Genomic DNA, 16,140 nt, shown 5'->3' on the forward strand with positions numbered 1-16,140 from the left:
CCAAGATATACCTTGTACATTTATCACTTTACTGTATTGCAATGGTACATTTTGTTGATCTCTCAAAATTTAGGAAACTGCATCCTGTTTTCTTGATAAACATCACCAATTAAGTTAAGATTTAAAAAAATATACTTGACGATAAAGTTTTCGAAAATACTTTCCCAAAAAATTCTTAACTTTTGTGGGCCACTGTATATATTTTTACGAAGCATGCGACAAATTATGTCACTCCACTATTTTGAATTTTGAAGTAGAGCATACTATTCGCGCCGAAACGAATTGTTGTGCATTATCTGGATGTTGGGAGTTTATATGGATTTACAGACAGTAAGATAACTTTTGAACTCCATCGTAACAAGATAAATATGGCATAATGAGAATCAGCAGCTACTACGTCTTAATTATTTACTTCTATCTTATTTATGATTGAAAAGGTGGATGTTTCTGCATAACTTTGTAATCATTTTTTCTTCTTTCCGCTGTTTCAGTTTTTCTCTGTTCTATTTACTGAATCGTGGGCATTTTATCTATTATTACTGGAAGGATTAGTTTTAAAGAACTCTTTGTAATATCCATTCTCATGACAAGTTAATCTTACTAGTATTCTTAGTACTCGCAACAAGTGTCGCCAAAGAACACGTAGTGCTAGAATTGTTCAGATAAAAAACTGGCTGATTATTTTAAAGAAACCGCCACATTATTAGCATTGTAGTATTGCATTGTAGTAGCACAGTAGTGGCTCGCATTGTTGAATGTAATGCATCTTAACATTATTTTAATTTTTATTCGAATATTAACCATGATCATGATTAGAACATGTGATTTTTGTATTCAATTTTAGTGGTTTTATTGTTACTAACTGTTCAAATTCTATTTGAGGTAAACGATACAGTTATGAATAGCAAAAGAAGTCACTCGAGAGTTTGGACATAAAGATTCACATATTCAATGACAAAAGGTTATTTAAAAATGATTGAGTGTCTAATACAAGACCATGGTGATCAGTCGGAAAATACTTATTTGGGAAAGATTGAACAATTGACTTTAAGTTCATATTCTACCATTTCTCACGTTGTAGAAGTGGAAGATATTATAGATCATTATCTAAAACGAAAGAAAGTGGTTGTAAAAATTGTGAATAATTTCATTTCTTTACAACCAAAACGCGTTGTAGGCGAGCTGCATTAGTCATAAATTTGTATATATTTGTTTAGAAGCGTTAATAATTTATATTTAATAACAATGAACATTTTATTTTAACATTATTGTCTATCATAATACAACTCATATATTTTAAGAATGGGGCGACGCAGAAAGTGACAGAATCCTTAATTTTTTTTTACTTTCACCATATTTTTTTCTCCTTGAATAGAATCACTTCACAATTATAACTATCAATAATAAATATTTAGATATAAGTTCCAGCATGATTAGAAGAAATTGATCTACCGATGTTTATATTAACAACAAATAGAAATGAAATTGCTTGATATTAGCTGATTCTCCATACAATTATGTCAATCTTTATTATTCGAATAATCACTTCAGTGAGCAAAAACTTCAAATTAAATAATAAGTGATTCCAAAATATTATGTGAAATTAAAAATTAGTAATAGTACTTTTTTTCCACAATAAATCTTTGAAATGAGGACATGCGTTTAGTAAGATTTGTGAATTTTACTTATCAAATATACACGGCCTTAGTAGATACATAAATACACACTCTAATTATAAAAATCAACTTATTGTTGAATCATTTTATTATGATTTTGATTTCTTCGCAATCATATAATGTGAGAGGGCATCGAAATTCCATTAAGTTAATTTTAGTCGCCGTTATGGATGTTTCACATTAAAATTTGAACCCTAAATTGATTTGTGAAGTTCAACGCCACTGGATGGAAAGAAATATCTATGATTTCTCGTCTTTTCCTAGTTATAGCGTTTTTTAAGCAACCTGTAAAATTAACTTGTGGGAAAATTGCCTAGTGACAATTTTTTTACTTTATTGTTTGATTTATGGATAAGAAGAAAACTTAAGTACTATTACACTAGGAACGCAATAGCGAAAGATGTCGTTGAGATGATTTTCAATGCGGTAAGCATACTTTGGGGAGAAGTGAGATATTTCTTCTTCAACTTTTTATCTGAGCTGATATAAGTTCAACTTACAGTGTTGAAGTACAATTACACTTCATTCTCGCACCATTCTATCTATATAATTATGACATCATGCTAATTTTAGTGAATCGATTATATTGAATTTGATATTTCATATGACAAGTTAATCTGCAAACTAGGTTTGTCTTCATTAGGTGGTTTATAGGTGTCGCCAGTTGCCGTATGGAACGTTATCTATAACAATAAGAGATTCTCGTTCGATTTTCCTCCATTTTCTCATGATGCTCACCTTTTAAAACCTCCTTCGAATTCTAAATCACTACTAATATGAGTAATAATAAGACGTTTTACCCTTCCAGATATAGCTCTAAGCCTGTCGATAAACGATAAATCTGGCCAAAATTTTGTCAGGTTTTATCTGTATGTTTTTACTCTCATTTCCCTACTTTCATGTTTCTTTAAAATATTTTCTGAGTCATGAAACGATTATTTCTTCTTTTTCAATAAAGGTACTATTTCTCTTTCTCTTTAAATACCTGAAATTCTTCCCGAAGAGTATGTAACCAGACACGTCTGGATTCTTTTAAAAGATTTTCATAAGAATGAAGAGAGAAAAGAATCTACTTTTCAGTTGGTAATTCCTTTTTAATAAAAAATGTACAACACTACGAAGACCTGTTTGATTGGATAGTCCAATTTAATTAGTTTTCTTCATCTAGTCTTTGCTTCCGAAGTACTTATTGTTTCAGCCCTTGTTTCAATTATTTTATACATACTAGCTTCGGAAGGAACATTTTGTTAAAATACTATATATAATGCAAACATCTCACATTCATATTTTGTTCTCTGGCTCAAAGTTCTTCGGGTGTTAAATTGTGATTGCACCCAAAAATATACAAACGAAACTAAACGTAAGGACGCCTTTCCCTAATAATACAAAAAAATCTACTTTACGGTACCCTACGGTACGTGTATGACACTAACAGAAAATCAACTGGTAAATAACGCTGTTGCTAATAATGTGGCTTTAAATTGCGACGTCACTGTTGATTTCGTCTATTATCTACTAGCTTTGTCGCGAAGATATCCTGAACATGTTCTGTCACCAGATTCATGCGCAGTTTGTAATTGTGCATTCGCGGTGCTAATAGAACATGTTCAGGATTTAGAATCCGGTGTCGTGGAGCACAGATTTCTAATTCAAAACGTGTTCTGAATTTGTCCAATGTATCCTCGGACTTGTGTAAGGATTTTCAATGCGATGCATGTGCATTGATCTTGGTTTTCTATCTACTTCATGGTAGTTGATTATATTCCTACAAATATCAAGAACAAATCTTCATCCAGTTAATTATATATTTTATTCTTCTAGCTAGTTTTGAATTTGAGGTGCATTTGACACATCCAGAAGATATTCAGAAAACATTAGGAATGTGTCCAAATTTTCTACTGCGATCAAAGCTATTGTTATAGTAAATTTTTTATTTGAGAGAGTAATAAAATGACGCACTATTCGTAATTAATAGGCGTATCATTTCTTTTAGTACATAATTAAAATATTTTTTTTAATTATACCTCGAGTATTTTCGTATGAAATAACATTTCATACGAAATAACAATAACATATTTGTATAAATATAATGAATATGTCTTGTATTTTTACCGAATTAACCCGCTGTGTCCTTTTCTTGTTGGTGGATTTAAATCAGAGGATAAATTATTTGAAAAAGCTTGTTTTCGACTTGAAATAGTTTCATTTTGCCAAAATTTATTTGATGTATGTCCATATTGATCCATGTTTCACCTAAATAAAGTATATCTCTTCTTTGGTTTCTCATTTCTTTTATAATCCTTAGGTAATTTCTTCTCCATACTGCAATAAAGTTTCTTTCTATTAAAATAAAATTTCTAAAATGCTTCTATCCGGAAATAGGTACTTATTGATCTCATGGTACGACTGCATCATCTTTTAACCAGTCGTAACTTTTTTCTATTGTTCTGTGCAGCTTATGGTTATAAAAGTCCTAAAAGTTGTACTAGCTCAGATACTTTTATGATAATTTATAGAAATATTTAGATTATTCTGTAATAATATTTGAAATGACCATACTAAGTTTTGGATTAGTATGTAGGTTTGGTAACTCTCTCGTACATAGAAAGAGACTATTCAATTAATTTAAATAGTTTAAAGAGAAACCAGTGAAATTAACGAGAACGAGTGAATAATAAATAAATAATTAGTTATACAATGAAATATACAAAGATATCGATTTTCTCAATTTTGAATGAAATTAATTTGTAGATTTGCAAAATATTACACAAGTTTTGTTAAAATCCGCTTACTTTTCTATTGACTAATAACTAATCTTTATTTTTTTATGTATTGAAAACAAACTTTTGTTGAAGGGTAAACGGCTAATTTTATTGGCCTACGAGTATAATATCGCTCTCCAATATGATTTACTATAAACAATTGTGGAATTTAATTGTATTAGTAGATATTTAAAAGCATAAACTCCAAATTATTCTTTAATTTAGACTATTGTTAAAGAATCCTTCCAACTAAGTAAATAACAACGTAATACATTATGTTAAAATCAAATGCGGGTGATTTTTTAATGCGGATCGATTTCACAATAATTTAATACACCACTCGAAAACGTGCAGTGATTGAAAATTAATAAAATATTGAAAATACTTATTGAACTACGTTTCTTTTTGTTTAAAATTCCTATCAGATATTTCTCAAGGGTGGACTCATTAAAGTTATACCTGCTATGAGGCAAGAAAGACTTGGCAATGTTGTATACATTCATGACCTTCTCCACGTAGATTCTTGTGGTAAAAACCGGCAAGTGTTCAGTGATCATTTTGTTTAATCACTTCCATCTAGTTTAACGTAGTTTTGAGTTCCGTGACTGTATTAAACACGTTGTTCCGTATTATACGTATTACGGGATTGTGGAAGCGCACGTATGAATGTGAAATATCTTATTGTTTACAATTATTGTGAGCTTGGCCCTAATCTGCAACATTATTTTTGTATAATTTTGATGAACAATTGGGAACTTTAAATTTCGCTTTTTGAGATTTAATAGTGTGTGACTTTTTTAAATGTTTAAATGTTAATGTTTGTTTTTTTGTTGGATTGTTATTAGGTGAGTTTTGTTTTATTTAACGCATTAAAAGTTCGTCTTTTCTACATTAGGCAAGGAGTGTTTATGAGATTGATTTTTTTAAAATATAATTAAGAATAAGAATAAATAAATAAACATTTTTTTGGAAATTACTGGATTTGATATTTATTTTTTGTTTTTAATCGTAGCTACTTTTTTCTTATATTATCATTAAGATTTTTTTACGAATTTCCTTGAATATATTTTTTAAGTTACTATCGGCAATAATCTGTGAGCTAGAAATTTCGATTAATAAACAATAAACGGGTTCTACTTCCAAAATGTATTTATTTCCTTGTTGTGTAGTATTAAAATATTTGTACATGTTTCAAAAACTAATTTTCATTCATAACAGATCCAAAATCAAAATTAACATGGAAGTAGCAAACAAAACAAAATTTAGGCTGGGAATACCTCAGGGAAAATTAAAATTTCCTAAAATTTAAACTCGAAAATTTGTTAATATTTATCTCTCTATTAACCAGTTATTTTTTATAATTGAAAAAAATGGTATATTCTCCAAAAATTCTGTAGCGTTGAAATGTTATGAAATTGAAACTATTTACTTACTTATCAATGTGATACCTCTTATTTTTTTAATTTTTATTTCAGGACAAATGGTACGTAAAAATAATCTGAAAACTTATTTTTTTTTTCAACAAATAAGAAAAGACATTAAATTTTCTGAGAAATTTACATGTGTCAATTTTTAGAATTTTATTTTTTTTCCAAAATAAACCTGATTATTAAAAAAAAACAATTAATTTGAATTTTCGGAGATCAATTTTAATTTCGCGGGCAATTTTATCTCCTCATTCCATCAGCTCATCATGTGCTTATTGGTGGCTCGTTTTACAGTGAATCAATTTAATAATTTCAATAAAACAACGCTTATTACAACTTTATGCTAATAACCTTTCGTTCACTCTACTCATCGAATATTACAGCGAATAAAATATGTGAATTTATTATCACTAAGAATATGAATTTATTATTTAATATGGAATTTTTTTTTATTTTCGTTGTAGTTTTCTCTTCTTTTTATTATAGACACATTTAGGTTCTTTATAAAACTCAATTTATTTTATGTTCGATATTTTCAATTATTTACTTCATAATCAAAATTGACAAAAATCAGAATTCAAATAAAAAAAATCTAAAAAGTGACAAATGTAGATTTTTAAAGAAATTCGATGCGCCGTTTTTAATTTTTTTTTTAATATTTTTAAAATTAAATTTTGAAAATTGGCAAATGTAGAATTATGAGAAAGTTTAATGTGCTTTTGTTTACTTATTGGAAAAAATTAATTTTTCAGATTATTTTCACGTAGCATTTGTCCTGAAATATATATATATATATATATATATATATATATATATATATATAACATATTTTAAACTTTATATATATATATATATATATATATATATATAAACATATTTTAAACTTTGGAAAGTAAGTAAATATGTAAATTGCACATGAGGAGATATAAATAATGAACAACTTTCCAAGTTTAAATTCTTTTATTTTTCACTGATATTTCCGTAACCTAAATTTTGTTTTGTCTGCTGTCTGCTACTTTTAGGTTCATAAATAAAGATGATTCACCATCAGAAACATAAAAAATAGATATAAGAAATAAGAATGCAAATAAAATAACAAGTACACTAAATATCAAATACAATTTTTAAAATTACAGAGCGGATTGAAATATGCACTTATATAATTGTTAAAAAATGCACATTTTGTATATTATTCATTTGAAAGAATACAATTTATTCACATTTATTTAGAAACCTACAAATGGAGAATTTAGTTGTTGTTCTAATAAATTAAAAAAATCTTCTTTTATAATTTGTAACAAGGTGTTTTTCCATGTTATCTATCCAGAAAATTTGCCAGAAATCCAGAAATCATAAAAATTTATTATCCAACCACATTGTTGTTCTAAAATCTCGACCTCGCTGTCTATTCCTGTTTTAACGAGAAAAAAATACGGTAAAAGTATATCAAAACATTCTAGCGCCTTCCACGGCGCTCTATTGTTAGAATAATTAAGATGTACTTCAATAAACAATATTATAATTATTTTTTAACATTCAAAAACTTATCAAAATATTAATCTGAGGAGCAAGATTCTTCGGACTTGTCAAGATTATTTATTTTTTATTTTATTGATGGTAGAATAGATTATTCATTAATTCAATACAATTTTTCCATATATCATTATCAAATTGAAATAGTCTGTTTTCAATCATAACCGCACATAAAGTAAGTAGACGATTATATTTGCATAGTCTTGCTTTTAATCTATTCCAAACCTATTACTATAGAATTCATAACATAACAATTCATTCACACAAAATTAAGGAAGCAGACTTGATAAGGTGTATCTACGAGTCTGGCAAATGCAAACAATAACATACTCGTTTTTCAAATTATAACTTTTATATCGTTTAGCTCAAATAGTCACCCTCAATGAATTTAAATAATTAATAATTATAAAAACAAAACTATAAAGTTAGATATAAAAATAGCAAACTAAACTAAGATCCGAAATTAAACACAACACGAGCTGTGGCTATCAACATTCGCAACTAAACTACAGTAGAGCCTCGATTTTCCGAATCAATGTCGTCAGAGGTGGTTCGGATAATCGAATTTTCGAAAGGAAAAGAAAGATCTAAAACAACAAATTTGTAAAAAAAAATTGTTTATTTATATAAACATAATATGTATGTGCATGGTGAAGGAACGAATGTTATGAAGTTCATATATATATAAATTGTTTAATTTAGCTACATGTACATAGTGAACATAAAAAAATATGTAATTATGTGTATGCAAAAAAGTAACCAAAGTATATCTAATCAAATCTTTATCGAAATTAATGCTGTGGCATAAAGAATGTCTAAATACTTGTCTGCTTCAATGTCGACTTTCTCTTCATAGCAGCTAGATCTCTAATTCTCTTGAGTTGTAATAATTGCGTGTGGTCTGACTCGTCTTGAAGTTCGAGCTATCGGTACGCCAAATCCAGTGCTTAGAAAGCGTCACCATGAGATGGTCCCGAGTTATCTTCTTCTGGATTCTCATTTGCCTCATCATCCTGTGTGAGCTATTCACCACGTAGTAATTTTTCGGCAATTTCATTGTCTGCCAGCAACTGATAGCCTGTATCATGACTGTCTACACGTAGACACTCATTCACGTTATTTTTATCTGCGAATCTGCGAAAACACTAATATTTCATCCTTAATTTCGGAAGAAACTTCATCGCTCGCGGATTTGGATGGTTTCAGTAGTTTATTCCACGACTTATGCAAGGTGCAGCTTTTAAATACATTCTATGCTTCGATCAACCAACAGCAGTCTTTTAAATTAATTTTTTTGTACGTAGAAAAAATGGGTTCTTCGTCACTTTTATCACTTAAAAGCAGACGACGCTTGAGCTGTTTTCGGTACAGTTTCTTTAATGTTTCGATAATGCTCTGATCCATAGGTTGAACTAGAGAAGTTACATTATGGGGCAAAAACACCTCAAACTAATGAACGGAAAGGGTTTCACAGAATTAAATGCAATGAACAAATCAGGCATTCAGTTCTAAGTAAATTGATACTTATCCAACGTCTAATATCATTGAACAGAAACACAATTATGAACCAGATACAAATATGTAACGAAAGAGGTCTGAAAACTCGCGCCGATATATTAGTTTTGATACTTTTCATAATCTCGTAATTAAGAATAAATTAGGTGTAACTACTCCAGGAATGGTTACTGAAATCCGTGGCCTTGTACTTATTAAAAATTCGTGAGAAATGTATTTAAGTAAATATTTCAACCGCATGTATGTGCAATATTTTGCATGAAAATTTATATATGAGAAAGCTAAATGCAAGATAGGTGAAGAGATTATTTAATACTGATCAAAAGCGAGGCCGCATCAAAATTTCAAAGGAATATTTTTATATCTTTAAATATGATCCAAGTGACACCTTGAATTGTATTGATAAATAATAAAAACAATTGTTTCGATGTGTAACTGTGTGTGTGGTTACAATAAACGTATTATTAAAGTGCATTTCAAAGAGACCGCTTTTTATTATATCGATGATAGAAAGTCTATAATGTAGTATCATCTACCGTTGCATCAAACGCATTGGAAAGGTGAGCCTGGAGGGGTCAGAGGAGATTATTTATACACAATTGCTCGCCTAGAAGAAACGTCCAATATTTCCTTTATTAGAAAATCCACTCTCACACAAGTTTTACTTTTGCGGCGATATGCATTGTGCATCAACGAGATTATGAATGATGACCTGGTTTGTTTACAAGACTAGCCACTTTGATTGTATACAACTATATATTTAACATCAATATAGAATTGGATAAAATTTTGGCGAAAATATTGATCACTCCATCTTTGATATACTGAATAAAATATTTGCTAATATTTACAATTACTTGTTTTGAAAAAACTTTATCCTTTTTACCACACAAAATGCCATATTACATGAGAGTGTAGTTACTTCAATTTTCGAGTTATTTGATACCCATATTGCAGGGATGCATTAAAAATAAGTACTATGTCATCTTGATTGCTCTTCTAAAATAGATTTGGGAAGAGGTCACAGAGCTAACAAACAAAAAGTTTTCAGCTCAATTGGTTGAAGAAATCTGCTTCAAAATTGAGTTACAAGATTTGACCCGACAAAAATACATATAAAAGAGTACACTTAGGTATTTAATTTACACAACTCCACAACAATTATCACCATGTTGTGAAAGTTGTTGATTATTCTACTATGTTGCGACTGTCAACTATAAACTCTAGACTGTTTGCTGTTAACTTCGTCTGCAATAATTCGCCTGTCTCAATGCCGTATCAGTTATAAAATTAATTCCATAACAAAACATTTATTCCAATCATTTCTTTCTGCAAATATACAGTCAGTACATTTATCAACTACTAATCTGACATTTGTTGTAAATAGTGACTTAATAGAAAGTAACAAGTCAGATTATAATGAAAGGGAACGTGAGTAGTGCACTATTCAAATGTATATATGTTTTCGAAAATAAAGTAGAATATAAACCAGATTATAGCTCTTAAACAACTTTCGCGGGAAGCCGTAAAAATTTGACGCTTTATGTATATAAGATGTGAAAATAATCCACAAATTTTCATCTCACCGAACAATCTCATTATTTCATTTTATATTTCAAATAACTATAATATTTCCTACATAGATAAAAATACTAAATAAATTAATAAAATATGATACCTAGTGTTTGGATTAAGTGACATATTATACATTACATGTAATAAATACAAATTATCAATTTCTCGTGGTGGAATGGACAAGTTAGGGGTCGAAATGTCAGTGGCGGCGTGCCAGTGGTTCGCTAGCAGAATGTAGCTTTGAACATTTTATGGAAATGCATAAAATGAAAAAATGCGAATTTAATTTTTTAGTGAATTGAAGTATCAAAAACGTATGTGTTCATTGTTTGGATGTAAACAAATCAACTTTCTGTCGCAAAACTCTATTCATGAGCCTCGCGACTCGTGCTGGAATTGATAAGTTTTAGGGCCGAATTCTAACAAGTCCAGTATGTATAATTAGAATCGTTGGCAGGTTGTATAATTATGCTAAGCAGTATAGTAAATTTTGTTTTTGTTTTCCTAGTGGAAAACGAATGATGCCATAATATACGAGTATACGTAGTATAATATTGACATATCGTTTTCATACGCAAATAGTTTTCAGTAATTGTAAACATTGGAATCAAAAAATTTTCCTTTTTTTAGTTTTTTTCATATCAAAATTTGGAACAACCAAATGTTTATTGATTTTCTTTTAAATCTGTATACTCCTCGTCTTTTAATTGTAACAGCGGAAATTTCTTAAAAAGAAAATTCTTGATATGCTCTTTACATACGTAAACAGCAGACTCCAAGTGATGGTTATTTTTATTGCCATTTCAATTGTAATTTTTTGATGCGATCATTTGCAACGTATTCAAAGTAATCACCATCTACTTCAATGTACTGTATGACCGAAGCTTTTACAGCTTATATGGTTGAAGCACCTGTAGTCGTCAGAGTTTTGTAATTAAGGAAGGTGGTATTCAAAGATGCAGCGTCTGCAGCTATCTTATCTAGCTTCGTAGCATCTCAAAATATATAGAGTGGTACTTGTCTGAGATAGAACCCAGCATTTTCTTGCCATCTTGTGTTTTGATTAGTTGTCTTCACAAGTTGCATCAAGAATACAAAGCAATTCTCAATTCTAATGGATTCTAATAACAAGACACGTTTATTATATTGGTATAGAGATTCTAAATCCCAAATCTGGTCATTATTGTGTTTTGTTCAGTTTTCTACAGAATAAACAATTTGTCCATTACAATTTCATCTTCTATAGGATCCTGAGTGCTCTTGCTAGGAATTGGCATCTTATTAAGAAGATGAGATAGATATGATCAGTTTTCTTCACGCTGCTTTGTTGCTTTGAGAATCCAATACAATTCTCAATTCAACTGGATCTTAATACCCAGAGATACTTCTTATAATGATATAGAGACGATTAATTCCAAATCTTGTCTTTTTGTGTTTTGTTCAATGCTCTACACAATACGTGATGAAAATCTATCCAATGCAATTTTATTTTCTATAGGCTTCTCAGTGTCCTTGCTATCATTTCACATCTAAAGATGAGATAGAATCCAGCAGTTTCCACAACTTACTTTGAGAATCTTTTCAATTATAACCTTGCTACGAATTACTGACTTACTCATAATTTTCTTGGTTTCTGAAATTATTATAATTATCACAATACTCATTAGATATATAAAAAGGCCACTGCTTTTATATTTTAATTGAAGACAGATAAACTGTTACGAAATTCAAATTATATAATATTTGTATCTATGTACCATTTCCCGTATAAAATTCTATACAATCTCTTTGGTATCAATCCGATTTAATTGTTTTTGTTCGCCTATATTTGCAATATAATTTTAGTAGTTCATTGGTCAAGAAATCTCATGTAAATATACATATTTCCAATAATTAATCAACAATTAAAGAATTGACAACCAAACTTGAGAATAATTTAGTGTTTCGATATAATTTTATCACCAGAATATTATTAAGGTAATTAGGTTATGTGAAAAAATTGCGCAACATTCTGTCGCCACGGATTTAAATGATATATCTTATAAATTTTTTCGTCTCGACACTTATTATTATCTCTCAATTGCTCTATTTCCAGTATAATATCGAAATAACAAGTTGTTATGTACTGGGGCAGCTAATCGTTGTTATTAGTGGTTAATCTACTGGGACACGGCCACACTCAAATTATTAGATAGATTTCCCTTGATAGGAAAAGGTGGAGCTTTTACTTTGTCTATTTTCAATTTCCAATTAATATATTTCAGTCGTAATTTTTACCTAGTATAGTTTTTACTACGAAAATGGGAGCATAATGCTGAAATTTTTTGGAGATTTTCAAGGTATATTTCAAAATTTGAAAAGGGGATTGAATCCTATATGTCATCTATCCTCTTTTTTACTTAATAAGTTGTTTTTACTTAATTAATTAAAATAAATCAATGTTTCGGCTACATTTTTAACTTTTTCTACGCAAATTGTAGACTAAAAGAAAGAGCTTGTTAAACTTGATGGCGCTATGAGGCCTTTTTTTTTCTTTCACATTTGTTGTTAACTAGCCTGTATTTGTTTATAAATTTAAAGTTTCACAACATATAAAAATAAGTTTTAGGCGACCAACGTGATTATCCCAGTTTTAGGTAGAATTGGTGTAATGATTTATGAGGTATGTGTTGAGTTTTCAATTTTACGACCCTAATTCGATAATTCGGAAAATACTCATTTCAGCATAACTTTATTATTATTCATTGAATTAAATTTTATGGGATAAATACCCGCATTTATTTGGTTATCTTTTCTATTACCAACATTTTAAAATATTATCCGGTAACTACATTTCATTTAATCTTTTATTTATATTTTCAAAGCCATACATCTTTTGCTTCAACTATTTTCTATGTCACCCAAGAGGTAGAGTACTAAACGTTTCTTTTAATGTGATATCTTTTGTAGATCTTATCTTATGACTACATGAGATTACAAAAATTACTTTGTTTTGATTTTATCTTTTTTTTGTTTGGATTGTATGATAAACGTTATGAAATTAGCAAGCAAAGTATTCGTTAGGACATATAAGAATGTAGTAGCATTATATCTTCATATACATATGTAAGAATACTGGTACGTAAGTCATCAATGCTCAGCTTATGCTGATGATGGGACCTTGATATCAAGAAACAGAAGAAAGCTTGAAGAAAGCACAAAACATCAAATAACAGCAGCAGAAGAGGTACGCCTACACTTCAATAAAATGACAGAACAAAGTTAATGCAAATAAAGAAAAAATGACGAAGAAAGACAAAAAACAATTTCAAAGTAAATATAATAGGACGCTAATAGAATTCGAGGAAGTAGAAAATTTCATGTATTTGGGTGTAATACTAGATAATAAATGCCAAGACGAAAAGGAAACCGAACTAAGAATTGCCAAAAGTAACAGCTGTGCAGGCAGCATTAGAAGGATATTAAAAACGAAAGAGATATCCAGATCTACAAAAGTTAGAATTTCTAAGACAATTTTGAGACCCTGAAATTAGAAATCTGCGAGAGAAAAATGCTAAACATTTTTGGAAGAAAGCAGACAGAGTTAGGATGGGAGAAAAGATGAAACCATGAAATTCAAACACTTTTCAATCAGTCATATAATACTTATAATATAACTTTATATGAATATAGTGAACAGGATAGTATAGTATATAGTACAGTATAGTACATACGGTTTACATATTATTACTACAACCTCCTCTTTATATGCATTGAGCTATTCCTATTCAATTTTTGTGTTTTGTTTTCAACTCTACAGCACTGTTCGTTATAAAGTCCTTCAAGAGATGTGGGCTGCCAACTCCGGGCGACAGAAATCCGGAACACGATCGATTTAATGAATACAAAAAATTACAAATAACCTTTCATTCTTCATCAATCACTACTTTTTCCACTGATATTTTATTGGCGATGTGCAGCATTTATCTCAACTCTAAATTTACCGTCTTCGTCCATTTGAACTTCATACTCGACATAGATGTTAGAAGAAAGGGTACGGAAGGGCACAACAGTTTGTAGCGCGTCCAAATTTGCTTCTTTGGCACTAACGAAAATCTGATCCCAATTCTCCAGAAACGTCAGTGTTTAGCGTTTGCTAACTTCAGAAAAAACTGGTTTCATAATAGAATATAGAATAGATGATTTACGTCGCTGAAGTAAAAATGCTTATTCAAATATGTCATAAAAAATGTGGAAATCGGAAACTTCACTTTGAAAAACGTCTGCATTTGCTTGATCCTTGGCCATCCTCAGATTGGAACCAAAAAATTTGTTTTTTTTGTTCTTCTTTCCTAGCAATAATTTGTTCTTTTAAACGTTTCATAGTTGCAAAGAGTTCAGTAGTGCTTGTTTTTCTGAAAAAGTCTTTTTGGTTGATCTATAGTGGCGTTTATATTAGCAAGAAACTGAAGATATACAGCAGTTTCGAGTGATCAAATGTTTCTGGTTGATGTGGTCCAAATCTTCTAAGCCCAGTAGATGTTTCAACACATTTGGGCAATCCTTTCTCAAAGAGAGCAGGATAAAATGTTGAAATCTTCTAAAGGGCTGGTACATGTCTGAAAGCTCTTGCCATTGTATCTCAGCTCCCTCGACGAACTCTTCATTCCTTCCCGAGAGCCAATTACTGAAAGTGATTTCAATTCAGTAGCAAAGCATCAAATTTCCTGTTTCATTTTAACTGCTCAACTCTCAATCCCGGGACAATTCGTCTCCCGGGGGCAGACAAGGCGGGACACGGGTGGGTACATTTATGTGAAAATTGTAGGTAAATTCATGTTGTGCAGCTTTCAGTACGTTAAAACATTTTTATTTCGTCTTACAGTGTTTCGTAATATGATGCAATATCACCGTAATCGACTGAGTTGTAATTATTTCTTTGGTATATAGCGTTAACGGAAACTCGAACTTTTCTCGATCTTTCAAATGAAACACCCTGTGTTTCATAACACAAATGGAATATTCAGTATCCTTTGGTATGGCTTCCCTATACCGAAAGTTTATATAAACAAAGTTATTTTGTAATATTTATTTATAAACCATAATCAAACGTAATTTATTGCATTTTTTCATGTCAGATGTTTAGCGCTCATTATTATTAAGAGAAAAAAATATAATGCTAGAATAGGAATTCTTCCATAAAACCTATTTGATATTAAGTTATTTGTCGAATCAATTAGGTCATTTACTTCATCAAATGATGCTTTGTTTGGTATTCAAGAAATTCTTTCTATACAAATGAATACAATGATAAAAAAACCAGTTAATTTTCTTCTATCCATATTGGAGGTCTACAAGATTTTTAAAATATTCCATTGCAAAATACCCGTGACAAAATATTTCGATTCATGTATAAATCATTCATAGAAATTTCAATTTGTTTCTAAAGAATATGATTCATTATATAGTAGCGATTACAATATTTTTTTTCCTTGAAATATCAATGAATTTTCTAAAAAAAAAAATGACTTTTATTAATATTGACAATTCTTGTTTTCATTGATACAAATTAAATTTTATTTCTCTAAATTTTATATTATGAATTATACTACACTTCTTTATTACATTATTTCTTTAAGGTTAGAATAGGGAAGGGCAATTGGAAAAATATAT

General features: G+C 29.7%; 1 protein-coding gene across 4 annotated transcripts in view; it reads left to right on the forward strand.

The window, feature by feature from the left end:
- LOC130442890 (dual oxidase maturation factor 1-like) overlaps positions 1-16,140 on the forward strand; it is a 91,530-nt gene that overhangs the window by 39,351 nt on the left and 36,039 nt on the right. The window contains exon 1 of one of the 4 annotated variants that reach the window (XM_056777282.1): positions 4,990-5,283. The exons of the other annotated variants lie outside the window; for them this stretch is intronic. The gene's annotated coding sequence lies outside the window, so the exon portion shown is untranslated. Of the gene's footprint in view, positions 1-4,989; positions 5,284-16,140 lie in introns of those variants that run through there. 4 annotated transcript variants of the gene reach the window in all.

The sequence above is a fragment of the Diorhabda sublineata genome, chromosome 4 (assembly GCF_026230105.1).
Source record: "Diorhabda sublineata isolate icDioSubl1.1 chromosome 4, icDioSubl1.1, whole genome shotgun sequence".
Taxonomy (NCBI): Eukaryota; Metazoa; Arthropoda; class Insecta; order Coleoptera; family Chrysomelidae; genus Diorhabda; species Diorhabda sublineata.